Here is a 15,884-nt window from a genome sequence, read left to right on the forward strand (position 1 = left end):
AGTCCGACCCCCCACCATGGCAGGAAAGAGGTACTGGGGTCAAACAACCCCAGCAAGTGTTCATCTATTAGTTTTTCATGGGGTTCAGTATTAGTTTTTCATGGGGTTCATGCTTTCAGCTATAAAAATATCTATGCAGCTGTATGAAGTTATAAGAATACTTTGGCATATTAATTTTTCTTTGGTGATTCCCACATAAAAGCTGTGCTTCAGTTAGTCTGGTGAGACTCACTAGAATACATAGTCTGAAGCAAGAAAGCTGTTAGTGATTCTTTCTCTGCTGTGTTAAGCTATTGGATTGCAAGTAGCATTTCCCCCTCCCCTCACCGAAAAACAAACCAACCTAAAAGCAGACTGTGAAAAAGGAAGTGGTAGGTGGATAGGGTAAAATCTGCATATTAATACAAACATGCAGTGTTTAAATTCGGGGGGGGGAGGGGGTGGAAATCCCATTTTTTTGTTCCCGGGCTTTTTACTGTCAAACAGACAAAAAGATAAGCATGGCTTTTCCAAATTGAGTATAAATATCAATCTGGACCTGAGATGCATGCATGGGGCTAGGAATGAGGAAGAATCAAAGATAATCCCCAGAGGATGATCCTGAGTAGTAAGGGGGATCTTGGTGATTAGTGCCAAGGAAGAGAATAATAGAATGGATTTGAGAGAGAAAGCAAGGAGTGTAGTTTTGGCCACACTAGATTTAATGTTATGGTAAGACTACCAAGAGGAGATGTCCAAAGGATAGACCAAAATGCAGAATTAGGTAGGCATGAATTAGAAGTAGATGGGTAGATTTTGAGGAGAATCATAAGCAAAATTTAGGATGGAGATGATGTCCAGGAGAAAGTTATAGTAATCAAGCATGAAAAAAATAGAATAAGAAGGATGAGGATGAAAGAGATCATGAAATTTATTTAGAAGAGGTGTCTTCTAACTTCAAGGAAACACAATTTGGAAGCTTCAGGAAGCTTCAGATAATTTTAAAGTAGGCATGTCATCTTATTTTTCCAGAAAGGTCTCTCATTGCTTACATATTTATTATGTTGTGACAGAAAATGAGGCATACCTATGGGGCCCTCACTTGCTCAACAAACTTAAAACATATTGCTATGGGTCACTAGGGGAAGTTTGGTGTGTTCGTGGTAGCTGGATCGAAAGACCCCTCCAATTTCCCCAAAGTTTCTAAAGTTATATTGCTTCTCTTCAAGTAACAAGTAGACTCTTGTGGTCCAGGGAAAAACTGGTGGATCACTGTAGAGGGGATAATATAGATAAGTAGATGTTGCACTGCGTTAATTCTTTGCAATTGCTGAAGGATGTACTTCTGTTAATACCCTCCAGTATACTGTATCTTAAAGTTGTATCGTAGTGTGTTGGAAGCAACTACATGAATGCCCCAAGCCTTTAAGAGAATACATAAAATAGTAAAATGGCTTAAGAAGCTTTTTATTATTTCCTTGAAATCCTTTTTACCATTAATGTATATTATGGTAGCTGGAGGAGCAGCAGGGAAGGTTTTATGTTTGTGCTTTTGGGGAGGTGTGTCTATCATCCATATTAACCACAAAGGGGAGATACTCTTGAAAGAGTTCAGAAAATGTGAGATACCCATTTACCTGTTTTACAAGTCAAGGTCATGAGACGTTAACATTTCATTAAATCATCAGCCCCCTCATTTTGCCATGGAAGTTCTGCAAGGGAAGAAAGATGGATCTAGGCTGAGGAAAAGCATCTTTTAGTCTTCTAAATACTCCATTCTTTTTTTATGGGGTAAGAGGAAATGGGACATGGTCCTTCAGTTCACTCTACACCCACAGTGCAACAGCAATCCCTGAAAGCAGAAATCTGGTTTACCTGGGAATGGCTTCAAGCAGGTACCGATCCCTGGAATTGTGATAAACTATGGCAATCCTTCATGGTCTTCTGAAAAGCAGCAATCTGTAATCTTGGGTGTAATGCATGTGCTTGGCGGTGGGGAGGGAGTTGGGGGGGGAGACTTTAATTAAAGCAACTCTGAGAGCTGCTTTAATAAAGTGCCTGGAATGTCTTGTGTATCAGTGTCCCTGCATTAAAATAAGGCAGCTTTAATTAAAGCTTGTCGAATGAGCTTTAGTTAAAGTGGCCCCACTGAAGTTTTTCAGCATAGGGATGCTGATGCACAAGATGCTGGAATCTGCGTAATTACCATGCTCCAGCAGACTCAATTAATCGTAATTACAGCTCATCAGAGTAGCCTCGGTGCTCATGTATAGGCACCTTTAGTGTCTTAAAATGAACAAATAAACCCCGTTGACTTTATGGTTGACCATACAGCAAAAAGCTACATGTGGATTTCTAAATGTAATCGTTTTATCCACGGTGTGCAAAGTAAGAATTAGAAAACAAATCAAAGCAAAACAGTGTGATGAGGATGATTTCGTATTTATTACTCACTGTAGTTATGAGCTCTAAATTCAGTTTACAGAGTTGGGGGGAAAGACCAACAGTACCTCCTGTGGTACGGCCTTTTTTTGAGTTATCAAGACATTGAGACAAAGAACCACCACAGTTTCCTCCTCCCTCTTTTCTTCACCATAAGAAAAGTTTGACCTTCCACCTTCCCTCCCTAACATTGTCCACAGACCCTGGATTCTGGTAAGGGAGCAGATATAAGGATTCGAATACCTAGGGCCCCTGGCAGAGGTTACACTTGAGATAGAATTAACTGGTGAATTGTGTCTTAAATTGTTGCCTGGCTACACATTCAGGCAATTAGGGCATCACCAAATGTAAAACCAACCAGAAAATGATTCCACAAAATATGCGTATTAATTGTGTGACTGGTTTCCATTGCACCTTAAATCGATTATATGACAGTATTTCCTGCCATGCAGCCTGGTGCTAACTGATGCATGACAGAGTTTGCTTGGCAACTCCCCCAAACAGACCAGAGTCTCCAGCCAGCTCCAATGTGGTCATCGGATTGGGTCCCACAATCAGCTGATTGTCAGTTCCAGCCCTAAGACTACACCACAATTTCAAACTGCCTCAGTCTTAGCCTCAGGACCACAACAAACAACCAGCTGATTTTTTAGTTCCAGCTCCAGGACTGCACCAGGGTCTTCAGTAGGCTCAAACTGACAATCAATTTGGTTTTGTCAATTCCAGCCCTGAGACCACACCAGTTCACCAGGTACTTGGCTTTCAGCTTGATCCTGGTCTTCTCTTGCACTGGCAAGCAGTAATGGTGCGATTGGCATCTAAGCATTGGTTGTATATGTATAAGAGGTAGCTTTCGTAATTAGTCAACATCAACCCAGCTCCTTATTTATTGCTACCATCAGTTGAACAGTGAGGGTAATAAAACCACCATGTGCAGGAGATAATTGTGCATACTTTAAGGAAGCAATACAAAGGCATTTTCTATGCAAGTACCAGTGCCATGAACTAGGCAACAGGCTACACTTTCCTATAAGGGCGCAGGTTAGATGCTTCTCCTCCAGTGGATGCCGTTTATCTAGGTGTACTACCTCCTAGCTGGGCACTGAGGTCTTTTTCCTCTTGGCTTACTAGTTCTGTAGTCTACCTGGCTGCTCCTTCAGCTACAGAGAAATGGTTAGACTGTCAAGTGGGCATACTCTTCAGCCATATCATAGAATCAATGAGTCAGAAGGGACCTAGACAGATCATTGAGTCCGACACCCTGCCATGGGCAGGAAGGAGCACTGGGGGTGGCAGAGGTGCCTATCCAGTCTCCTCTTGAAGATTTCCAGGGAAGGTGAAAGCACCACCTCTTTGGGAAGGCTATTCCAGGCTCTGGCCACCCTTATAGTGAAATAGTTCTTCCTAATATCTAACCTAAACCTATCCTCCCTCAGCTTGTGGCCATTGTTCCTAGTAACTCCAAGGGGGGCCCTGGTTAACAGACTTTCCCTGAGTCCCTGCTGCTGGCCCCTGATAAGGCTGTAGGTAGCTACAAGATCCCCCCCTCAGTCTTCTCTTATGGAGACTGAAGAGATTCAGGTACCTCAGCCTCTTCTCATAGGGCTGGCCACGGAGGCCCCCAACCATATGAGTGGCCCTCCTCTGGATCCTCTCCAGGTTCTCCACATCACTCTTGAGGTGCGGTGCCCAGAACTGGACACAGTACTCCAGCTGTGGCCTGACCAACGCTGCACAGGGGGGGAGCAAGACCTCTCTGGACCTGTTAGTGATACCCCTGTTGATGCATTGCAGGGTGCGGTTGGCTCTGCCTATTGCTTCGACGCATTGGCGACTCATATTTCTCCTAGAGTCAGTCCTGACTCCAAGATCTCTCTCTGCCTCTGTGCTGCTGAGAGGATCAGCCCCTAACCTATAACCATAATGCATAATGTAAGATTTGTCTATACATGAGCAGAGAGTGGTAGTTAGCCATGTTAGTCTGAAATCAGACAGAAGGCAGTCTCAAGGCAGGCATGATCAAGCTGGCAACAAAATAATAAAGGACAACAAAAAGTCCTCCCATAGGTACATAGGAAGGAAGAAAAAAATCAAGCTCCACCTTGGGACCGCTACTAAACCTTGGGTGGGGGAGCAGCCTACCATTGGTCCCTATGAAAAGGCAGAGCTCCTAAATACTTACTTCACATTGGTGTTCCTGAAATCAGATGGGAGCTGTTCACTTGTCCAGAGGCCCAGGACATATAAGGAAGACAGCACTCCACATGAAATCAGTCCCAAGCAGGTGAGCATACTCTTAGAACATTTGGACGTATTCAAGTCTGCTGGGCCACGTTACCTGCATCCAAGATCCTGAAAGAACTGGCTGAGTTCATAGCAAGGCCTCTGGCAAAGCTGTTCAAAGAGTTTGGAACTCAGGAGTAGTCCCAAATGACTGGAAGAGGGCTAATATGGTACCCGTTTTTAAGAAAAAGAAGAGGGATGACCCTGCAAACTACAGACTGGTCAGTCTAACTTCGGTCTTGGGAAAAATCTTCAAAAAAATTGTCAAGAAGGCCATCAACCACAAGCTCATAACTAGCGGGCTATTAAGAAGCAACCAGCACGGCTTTGTCAAGGGTAGGTCATGCCTAACAAACCTGATGTCCTTTTATGACCAGGTAACTAACCAGCTGGACAAGGGACATGAGACTGACATCATTTACTTAGATTTAAGCAGGCCTTTGATACGATCTCCCATGAGATCCTTTCAGTTAAGCTGGAGGGTACTGGCCTAGACCAGTCTGCAGTGAACTGGGTTGGCAATTGGCTCGGGGGTTGATCCCAGGCAGTTGTAATCTATGGGATGGCCTCATCCTGGAGGGCTGTCTCCAGTGGTGTCCCTCAGGGATTGGTGCTTGGGCCCGTGCTCTTTAACATCTTTATCAATGACTTGGATGATGGGGTGGGAAACACAGTGATCAAGTTTGTAGATGACACCAAGCTGTGGGGAAATGCGGACACATCTGAGGAGAGGGTAAGGGTCCAGGATGACCTCAACAGACTGGTCCTATGGGCTGAACGCAGTCAGATGAGGTTCAGTAGGAACAATTGCCGGGTCCTTCATCTGTGTAGGAAGAACCTTCACCACTATACGATAGGTGGTGGTCCACTGGCTGGCGCTGCATCTGAAAGGCACCTGAGGGCGACAGTGGACCAGAAGTTGAATATGAGCCAACAGTGTGAGGAAGTCAACAGCAGGGCAAACAGAACTCTGGCGTGTATCAGCCGATATGTTGCAAACAGATCTAGAGAGGTGCTCCTCCCCCTCTATTTGGCATTGGTGAGGCCACACCTGGAATACTGTGTGCAGTTCTGGGCACCACACTTCAGGAAGGATGTGGATAAGCTCAAAAGGGTACAGAGAAGGGCCACCCATATGATTAGGGGCCTGGAGGATAGGCCCTATAAGGAGAGACTCCGGGAACTGGGTTCATTCAGTCTGAGCAAGAGAAGACTGAGATGTGACTTGACAGCCACCTACAAACAAGGGTGAATACCAAAATCTATGGGAGCAACTCTTCAGGAAGGCAACCACAGGGAGGGTAAGGACCAATGGGCACAAGCTAATTGAGGCAAAATTTAGGCTGGACATAAGTAAAAACTTATTTTCCATAAGGGTATCTAGAATCTGGAACATGCTGCCAGCAGGGGTGGTGCAGTCACTTTCCTTGAAGGTGTTCAAGAGGAGGCTGGGCAAGCACCTTTTTGAGCTGGTTTGAGCCCAATAAGCTCCTGCCCATGACAGGGGACTGGACTTGATGATCTTTCAAGTCCCTTCCAGTCCTTTGATTCTATGTGATGTAGGTTATATTATATATGCTGATTTAGTTAGTCTATAAGGTGCAAATCTACCCTGCCTTCTAAGTTTATCATCACTGCTGGTAGTCTGTGAGCACCATTAACTTTAGACACTGTCTCAGCAGTTCTCTACCTTAGGAGAGATGGAGAGGTTTGCCACATCTACCTTGCACAAGGGCATGCTTGCAGCGTTACATAGGGCAGAGGTCCCTCTGGTAACAACTGAAGCCACGGACCCTGAGGTGGCTGGCCCTTACCAAGGCACACAACTCATTGTGAGAAAAGGCTGATGTGGAATTAGGCCAAAGCTTAGAGAGGAACAGGTGTACTATTTAAGCAGCTCCCTCTTCTTGACATGTTGGTCAGAGCAGCAATAGGGATAAATCCAAACAGGTGCAAGGGAAATTCCAGTGAATTCGCCATTTGTTGCAACTGACGATAATTTGATGGATGATTTTATGGATCTGTTCCTTTGCTCAGTGTTGTAGGTGCTGTTGGACAAAGCAGTTTACTAGTTGCAATGTTCAGGGTAGTAAGAAGGACAGGCAGTGAGCAAGTGTCAGAAAGGTTTTTCACTTATTACTATTAATACTGATGATTTACTTCATAGTGCACTGTTTATGGGCTGCTCCATTTCTTACACTGTCTCAAAAAATGTTAGTGCCTTCATAGAATGAGATGCCTAAGGAATTCTATGCACAAGGTAGGCAGTTGCTTTTAATTTTGAATGCCCCAACAACACAAGATATGAGGAATGAGAAGTGACCAAGAACTAGGAAGAAAGTCATTCTTTGATGATGCTGACTTCTTAACGATGCAATTAAAATCTTTGTCAGTTGAATTCATTCCTCATGAATGAGATGTGCGGACTGCCACTGTTAATTCAACAGCAAGTTTAAAGAGATGCACGCAAGCAAAGGGAGTCACTACTGAGCTGTGAGAATTTTATTCTTGCAGTGGTATTTTTGTGTAAGCATTGTAGAAAACTAATTTTTTATGATTGTTGTTAGGTACGTTTTTGAACGAATAAAAGTAAATTCATACGACTGAAAAACAGCCCTGTGAATATTGTAACCAGGAATTTACTGCACTGGTCAGGAAGACTAGTAATTTGAATTTATGAGAAATGACCTGATGTCATGGAAGTAAGCATCCTTATAATAACCATTGCTGTTAGGCTTTAAATTGGCCTAACGTTACTGGTTTGGAAGTCAGATAAACTATCAGAGAATGTCTCCTAAACATTTACAATCTGGGGTAGGCACCTGGACAATGTGAATAATCTATTATTAGCTGCCTTGCCATTTAGTGGTCAGGCGTGTAATAGCAGCCTAGAGTCAACAGCACTGGATTAGCCATTTGGCCATTCTGGAACCCACTGTAATGAATATTGTTTTACAAAACTGATGTAAATCAGTCCAGTGTGAGTGTGTCATGTGCTAAGTCCCTTGTAAAACAAAACAGGAATCTACACTGTACTTCTCTTTAAAAATAGAATCTGTCCTGTGGATGAGAAAAGTTGCTGTATTGCTCAAGAAGCAGCTCATAGAACTAGTCTTCTCAAAGATGCATAGTTTCTTACCTTGCTCCAGAGAGATGGCAATGTACGACTAGCCCTTACTAGTGTCAGATTAGTACCTGTGCCTATACAATCTCTGCTGGCTGTTCTAGGTTAGTGATTCTCAACCAGGGTGCCTTGAGATCCTCACAAGGGTGCCATACAATATTAGCACTGTTAGGTGTGTAAATATATAAGATAAAATCAAGATTTCAAATAGGAATCCACAGTGTTAAAAAAAAAAAAAAAAAATCTGGCCCATGAATGATGCATACCCCCTGGCTGGGGGGGCATGGCAGTGCTGGTGGTGGTGTGAGCATGGCAGCGGTAAGCGGGGAGCTCCTGCAGTTGCCGCCAAAGCCGGTGGGAGGGCAGGGTGTTGCAAGCACTGACCGGGGTCAAAGACCACCCACAGTTGCTGCTGGCAGTGTCAACGGCAACCAGTGGCACTTGCTGACTGCCTGCAGTGTCAGTGGCGAGGGGTGGAGGGTGGCAAGCGACAACCGCTAGCAGGTGCCACTGGCAGTGTTGGCGGCACCTCTTCGTAGGAGGTGCACCAATGTGCTCAGGGGACATGACGCCAGTGATCTGACCTGTTGTGGTCTTTCTGAGTTCTTTAAAACGTAAGTGTTGTTCTATTATTTTGTAGTAAAAAAAATAAAAAATGAAAACTAAAATTAGCTTGCATTTTCTGTTGGGTGTTGAAAAACACTGCTGTAGACATTGCATATTGTATGTTCACTCTCGCATTCCCTTTTCATTTTCCTAGGAGAAAGGCAATGGGAATAGAGGGACTACTTATTTCACTGCATGGATTTGGTGTCTAGGGATGCCATATAGAACATGCGTATGGCAAATTAGATTGTTTTAGGGAATGCTGCTATGGAAACCTGCCTTTCCACCTTGCCCTTGTTCTGTGAATGTCAAATGCTGAAAAGACATCCTGTAGCTGCTTTATTTCCCATCTCTATTCTCATGTGTACTTAGTAATGTATGCACCCAGCACTGTCCTAAAGGCAGGTATGTGGAATTTGTTTGGCATTCGTCATGTGAAAAGTGGTAATTGGGTAGGGTATATTTTTGTTAGGACTGGGATTCATTAGGTTGCTGATTCCATTTGGAGGAGATTCGGTGCGATTTGGCAGCCAAATCTTTGAATCCAAATCAAATCAAATTGGGAGACCCATTAAAAGGTCCGAATTGAATCCGAAGCCTCCAAATCAACTTGAGGAGATTTGGATCGGCTGGGGAGAGGCAGGCACAGCTTGGCAGCTGCAGGTTCTCCCACGGCTCCTCCGGCTGTGCCAGCCTCTCCTCAGGTGGGGGGAGCTGCAGGAAAAGCTCCCATGGCTGCCCTGCCTGGCCCCATCCCCACCTGGCCCAACCTCCTGGCACTTCTAAAAACAAACAAATTCCACCCCCCCTCCCTGCACTCACCGGCTGCAGCAGCAGCAATCAGGGCCTCTGGGGGCTTGTGGCAGAGGCCCCCCCCCCCCATGCAGCACAAGGTAGTAGGGATAGCCCCTCTTCCCTCCTCGCTTGGCACCCACATAACAGCTGTCCCATCATGCGCGTGCAGCATGGCTCAAGGCGCTGCACACTGTCTGAGAGCTGGGGCAGCTCCACGTGTCAGCTGGAGCCCAGCACCACTCAAGCTTAATGGCCCCAGCTCTTAGACAGTGTCCTGCCAAGCTGCATTGCCCCTGTGCCATGGGGCAGCTGCTGTGCAGGTGCTAGGTGGGGGGGGCAATCCCCACTAACCCCCACTCCCCTGCACTGCATGGGGGGGCTCTGTGACAGCTGCTGCACTGGTGCCAAGCAGGGCGGGGGAAGGGGGCTATCCCTACTACCCTGCATTGCGCAGGGGAGCTCGGCCGTGAGCCCCCAGAGGCCCCGATTGCCGCTGCTGCAGCTGGTGAGTGCGGGGATTATTTTTTGTTGTTTGGGTTTTTTTATAGCGCTTGGAGGTTGGGCTGTGTGGGGGATGGGGCCAGGCAGGGCATCCATGGGGGCTTTTCCCACGGCTCCCCCTACCTGGGGAGGCAGGCACAGCCAGGGGAGTCACAGGAGTACCCGGCTGTGCCTGCCTCTCCCCAGCCAGTCTGAATCTCTGAATCAGTGCTGAATAAAATAATCCTCCTCAAATGTGGGAGAAGAAGGGAGGGGAAGGAATATCTGCTTAGGCACAAAAATCTGCTTTCAGTTTCACCCATGTAAATTTCATGTAATCCCATTATAATCAGTAGGAATTGTTCCATGATTACATAGGTGTCACTGAAAATAGAATGTGACCCCTTAGGCAGTAACACCATGAAACTTAACGTTTATAGATTTATACAGTTGTGAAGAGAAGGAACTAGAACTAGGATGGTAAAATTATACTAGTCCCTTCATGCATGTAGCTAAACTGTACCACCAACTTTGAAGTTTAATGGCCCACTTAAGATGGAAAATTGTTTTTAATAAATGAATAGCATCTATTGGCTCATCATGTTTTAAATAAAGGTTATACTTCTAGCAAAATGTCCAATTAAAAAAATATGAAATAAAATGAAGTCTAAGAAAATGAAGGAAAACAGATATAGTCTTCCAGGGAATAACCTATATAGAAGCAATGAAAAAGATACTTTCATACTGAAAGAGGCTTGACTTTACTATAGAAATGGTATCAGTTGAGACGAAAGCAATATAATCCATGTGGGAAAATGTCATGGAAAAGTTTTTGTTTATGCTTTGCTTTGTTTTCCTTTAACAAAAAAAGGGTTGAATTGTACATATGGTAAGTGATATGGTTAAGGAAAACACTGTAGCGAGGTCCTGATATAGGAGCAAAAAGGAAGAAATGGTATAGTTGGTAATGCATCCCCTGAGGTACATTTATGCAGTTAGGGTGAGAACCTCTCTAATTAAAGTACATGGATTGTCACGTGGATCAGTGTCCCTGTGCTGAAAAATGGTAGGGGTGCGCTTTAACTAAAGCATGAGGACACTGATACATGAGATGCTGGTGTCTGCTGGAGCATGATTAATGATCTGCTGGAGTTTGGTAATTACCAAGTCTGCTCCAACATGCTGTAATTACAGTGCATCAGAGCACTCTTGCTGCACGTGTATAGGCATTCTGTATTCTTTGGGGTTTTTTTAATGAAAACACTTGTCACATCTATGAGGGAGCAGAGCAAATGTTGCAACATTTTTCAACAAATGTTAATTTTAATTGGGTAACTTATTTATTTATTTTTCACCCCTCTTGTGTTGGTGGGTCATTTAACTTGGTGTGGGCTAATTGGCATGGTCTTTCAGCAATGAAAAATAGTTTGCCTGAAAGCAGCTATGCTGTTTCCACCATTGGCCAAACAAGTGAGGATGCCATCAAGCATGGCATCCTCATTAGTTTTCTGTACAGAGATCTCCACAGAGGACTTGACTGAATAAAGGGTTACGTACTGAGAGGGGGATCCTTTTCCAGGACTGCGGCATAAAGCTGCAGTGATACTACTCATCATGGAGGAAAATCCAGAGGATAAATGTGGATCCCATGGCACCATCCTTTCCCACGGTTCAGGACTGTAATGTGTGTGTGTGTGTGTGTGCCCATGTAATAAGCACCATTTCCCTCACCCATCCTTTCCCACATGCTCACCACGTTCTTCCCCGCTCCTGCTGTGCCTTGCCTTGTTATCCCTTATGACACCGCAACAGTTCTACTTCCAGAGGCCCTGAAGCTGTCATCACTGTGGCATCTGAGGATCTCAAAAGCATTAAGAATAGTGGTAATACTAGTATTACTACTGCTGTTGTGGTGCTTAAATGTTTTACCCAAGGTCACATAGAAACTCTGTGTAGGAACTAGGGGGTAAAGACAGATTATCTAAGACTGCTGAATGTTTCAAATAGAAGTGTCCTATTTCACTTGATCCAAATTTTCGTAATTTTTTGTTAGAGGTTTCATTGCCAGTTTTTATGGATCTTTTGTTTCTGATAGTAGTTTTGGTAGTTATTCCAAATAAAATCTTCTATTGAGCATATGAAGAAGCAGTGATATTTTCATTCTTCTTTTATAATTGTTTTAATCTCTTTCGTGTATTGAGCACTATGTATGGCCCCTGTGATATATCAGGATCCCAATTTACCACTCTAGACATGTATAGCTATTTTTTAGATGAGCCCCCTCAAAAGTGAGAAGCTTAAAAGTATCATAACCATGCCCCCACCCCCAGCCCCTTCTAGAATTAAAATGCAACAACAAATGTATTTAGATTTTTTTTTTTTAAACAGCTAATCTTTGGGCAGAGGTCAAGTCCGCAAATTTTCACCACAACTTTTTTCAAAGATTTATGATCTTGGTAAAACGGGGTCTGATCAGCAAAGCTGTTTAGATGACTGGCTTAACTGCTATTGTAGCTCTTTGAGCAGTTTCATTAACCAGGTATAGCTTACCTGATCCTCAGCCCACTGTTTGTTTTTAATCATAGTTGAGGAGCTATTTTGGAAAACTCTTGGGAAGAGCAAGCCATTTTTTGAAGAAGGGGGTATTGAGTCCCAGGTAAGCACTTACCAGTTTCCAAGAATCTCTAGATTCATTTAGTGTCTCATTTATTAGGTGAATAAACCATCTGACATTGCTTAGAAAAACAGCTGTATAATTCCTTTCCAAGACGGACCTAACTCTGTATACCAGCATCGGGCCATTATTTCTTTCTATTCTCTTTTAGTTTTAGAAATGCTGTCTTTTAAAGGGAAAAACAGTGGAGAAAATGGTATTATCTACTAACTATCTGTTCATCCTATCTATATTACTTGGTGGGTATGGCTACATGAGACACTACATTGCCAGTGATGTGCTATGGTGATATAGCATCAGTGGGCACTAACCATGATGCTGCCAGTGCGTCACCATAGCAACGAGCTCTTTCACTATAGCGCGTCACTACGGTGACATAGCAACTAAAAACAGTGTGCCGTTGTTTAGTACTTCCTAAAGTACTAAATGATGACATGTACTAAATGATGGCGCAGTAACAACTGTGCCGTGGGGGCATGTGTAGGTATGCCCAGTATAGAGTTATATACCCTGCTATCTAAGCATGTTGTATTATCTTTTAGATTTGTATAATGTTAAAATTCATTTGCCCTAGCTCAGAATCATTGTCTTCAATAATTATGGGTATAATAGGGAAAATATTTTATATGGTTGAGTCTAGTGTTTTATTCTGTGTGAGAACAGTTTAGGGACCATCTTTAAAGCTTAGAGGCAACAGTTCCACAAACTAGCCAGCAAGAAACCTCCCCTCTCCTTTGTCTTGTCCTATTATTGCCAGTAATTCCACTGGCAAGGAATATGACAGGTCATAGAAGAGTGAAGGAAGAATTAATTCTTTGTGTAAGGTGGTGCTTGCCAATAGAGGACTTGGAAACCTGGATCAAAACCTTCAATTTAACCTGCCATTCAATGGGAGCCAATGCAATCTAATTCTTATTGTGGTAATATAAGCGCAGCCTTGGTAGTGTTTAGCAAGTGGGATGCTGCATCTCGTACCAGGTGAAGCTTTTTAAATGTCAGTGCTTTCATTTTTAACTATCTAGTACAGTGCAATTATGAAGCCTTATGGTTGCAAAAACATCACATTGACCAAGCCATTTCTGTCAGGAAACAACAGATTCTTGGTCAGTTATGGGTACTGGCAAATGGTATTGCATCTGTTGCTATTAATTTAGCTATTATCAGTAGGACTCCGTGTTCATTTCCTGATTTTTGCAATTATTCTCCATTAGAGTGATGTTATGAGGCAGGGTAATTTTTCTGTTTTTTTTTCATATCCAACCAATATTATGTCCATCTCATCTGGCCTTAACTTTAAGCATTTACTTTTCAGCAAGTTTCTGATTTTCATACAGGCCCTGGAATAGGTGGTGTATGGTAGCTTGTGATATAGAGATGGGTATCATGAGCATCATGCTAGCTCCTCAGTATGTGATAGCTTACTGCGCTTTCATCATTGACACAAACATGGAAAAGTGGGGAGAGAGTATGCAACTCTCAGTAACTTTACAGGGGAGTGAGCCAGAGACAGAGGGCACCTATACATGTGCAGTGAGGCTGCTCTGACATGCTGTAATTACAGTGCATTGGAGCAGACTCAATTAATCGAGTCTGCTGGAGCGTGGTAATTACCATGCCATGAGCTTTAGTTAAATTACCCCCACCACCATTCTTTGGCACAGGGACATTAATACACGAGATGCTCCAGGCACTTTAATTAGAGCCGCTCCAAGACGCACTCTTATTAAAGTGCCCCCTCCCCTCACTCCCAGAGCACACACATAAATGCCCAGAGGTGCTAATGGCCATCTACCGGCTTCTAGTATTTCACCCCTAAGATAGAAGGTAGTCCATTCATAGCATCTGACAGAGCGGTCTGTTGCCTACAAAAGCTCATGCCTCTCTGACCCATGTAGTATGGGGTGACATTGGAGACTATCTTTTGCCTGATTTCAGATAAACATGGCTAACCTCCTCTGTACCTGTGTCTAGGACAGAAGATCATCTAGAACAAATGCTGTCATTATTTTAAGAAGGCACTTCAATGATCATCATTTTGGGACAAATAAATCATAATTCACTAGAGGTAGGAGTCCGTAAGAACTTAAAGTAGCTGAAAAAGTTAGAACAGTCTGAAGATGAAGTCACCTTACAGAAGAAAAGGAGTAGCTTAAGGCCTATGCAAGTCAAGGAAAAAGCTGCCCTCCCCTCTGCTCCCTCCCCCACAATGAGAGCAGGAATGTAGCCTTGTTCTGTGTTTCTGGTGCTTATTGCCTCTTCCACAATCGTATTTTTAAATTTTGCTTGCAGAAGACACAGGGGCAGTATGAACTCCCTTTTCCCTCAGATCACAGTGATTATCTGGTAGAAATTTCTGTTTATCTGGCATAAATCTCCCTTATAATCTTTTCACTCAGCAAATCAGTTGCTTTAAATGTGGGCCTTCTTGCCCACTAATCAGTTGATCTCCAGCTAAAAAAAGTGATTCCATAATTCTGTACATTCCAATTGCTTGTGAATGTCCAACCTCGTTCAGGCTTCACTTATCCCTTTTTCTTCCCTTTTAGACAAGGCAGGTGCTTTCTCTCTCGTAGTCTTTGCATTCCTTCCAAGTTGATGCACATAGTCATTTTTAATCAAGGCTGTAAATTGTATTTAAAGCTGTGCTGCACTATCCCTGGATATTTGAATCATAAATGAGAGTATTGTCCTGCCTGTACTCTTACTTATCCTTCCAGCCATAATGGATCCTTTCATTTGTGCTCAATTAGCTTTTCCACTCTTGCATTCAGACCCTGAAAGTTTCCACTCTTTTCTTCAGGTCTTGAATGCTGATGGCGTGGTAGACATTTGCTTCTACCCCATAATTTGTTTAGCTATTTTGTGCAATAGATTTCATTAAAAAAAAAACAAAAAACCAAGTTTATTTGTTTTGACAAACCTAAGCACTATGACTGTGTTGTGCTACTAACATGTCATACTATAAAATAGTCCCTGCAATTAGTTTTATGGTATGATGGCTGTGGAAGAGGCTGCTTAGTGTTGGGTTTTTTTTTTATTTTTTGCGGGGGGGAGGGTGAGGGGTGACCGTTTGAATTTCAGCTGAAATGCTCCTTTAAAACTATCCATCTTTTTGATGGATATTCCTTTGGTTTTGAGAGAGAAGGGAGCCAAGGTATACCACTCCATATATCCAAAGCTAGACATTTTAGAACAGAACTTACAGTCTTTAAGTACACAGAGTGCTCTTCCTTTCACTGAAATGCCATTACACTGAGTGGATAGAATGGATTCAGAGAGATGCTGTTCTGTGCCATTTCCAGCAGCTCCTGACTATACTGCTGGTCCCGTTTCGCAGGTCAGGAAAATAACTCCACTAGGACTCTATGACGTGAGTGCAGTAAACCTTCACAGTACTGTTAGCTGTTCCTTGTTAGGTATTATAACTCTGCTGGGACTTGAGTCTGATGCAAAATATGTGGCTCCTAATACTTGTAACGATTTGTTCCATTGAGTTGCATC

The 15,884-nt window shown here is 43.4% G+C and overlaps 1 long non-coding RNA gene across 1 annotated transcript in view; it reads left to right on the forward strand.

Moving 5' to 3' along the window:
- Positions 1 to 401: 401 nt before the first annotated feature.
- The window catches only part of LOC109316679, a 38,894-nt gene continuing 23,411 nt past the window's right edge, over positions 402 to 15,884 (forward strand). The window contains exons 1-2 of the long non-coding RNA XR_002102895.1: positions 402 to 1,874; positions 12,295 to 12,365. This is a non-coding gene — a long non-coding RNA (uncharacterized LOC109316679). The remainder of the gene's footprint in view (positions 1,875 to 12,294; positions 12,366 to 15,884) is intronic.

Source organism: Crocodylus porosus, unplaced genomic scaffold (genome assembly GCF_001723895.1).
Source record: "Crocodylus porosus isolate Cpor-Errol unplaced genomic scaffold, CroPor_comp1, whole genome shotgun sequence".
Lineage (NCBI taxonomy): Eukaryota > Metazoa > Chordata > Crocodylia > Crocodylidae > Crocodylus > Crocodylus porosus.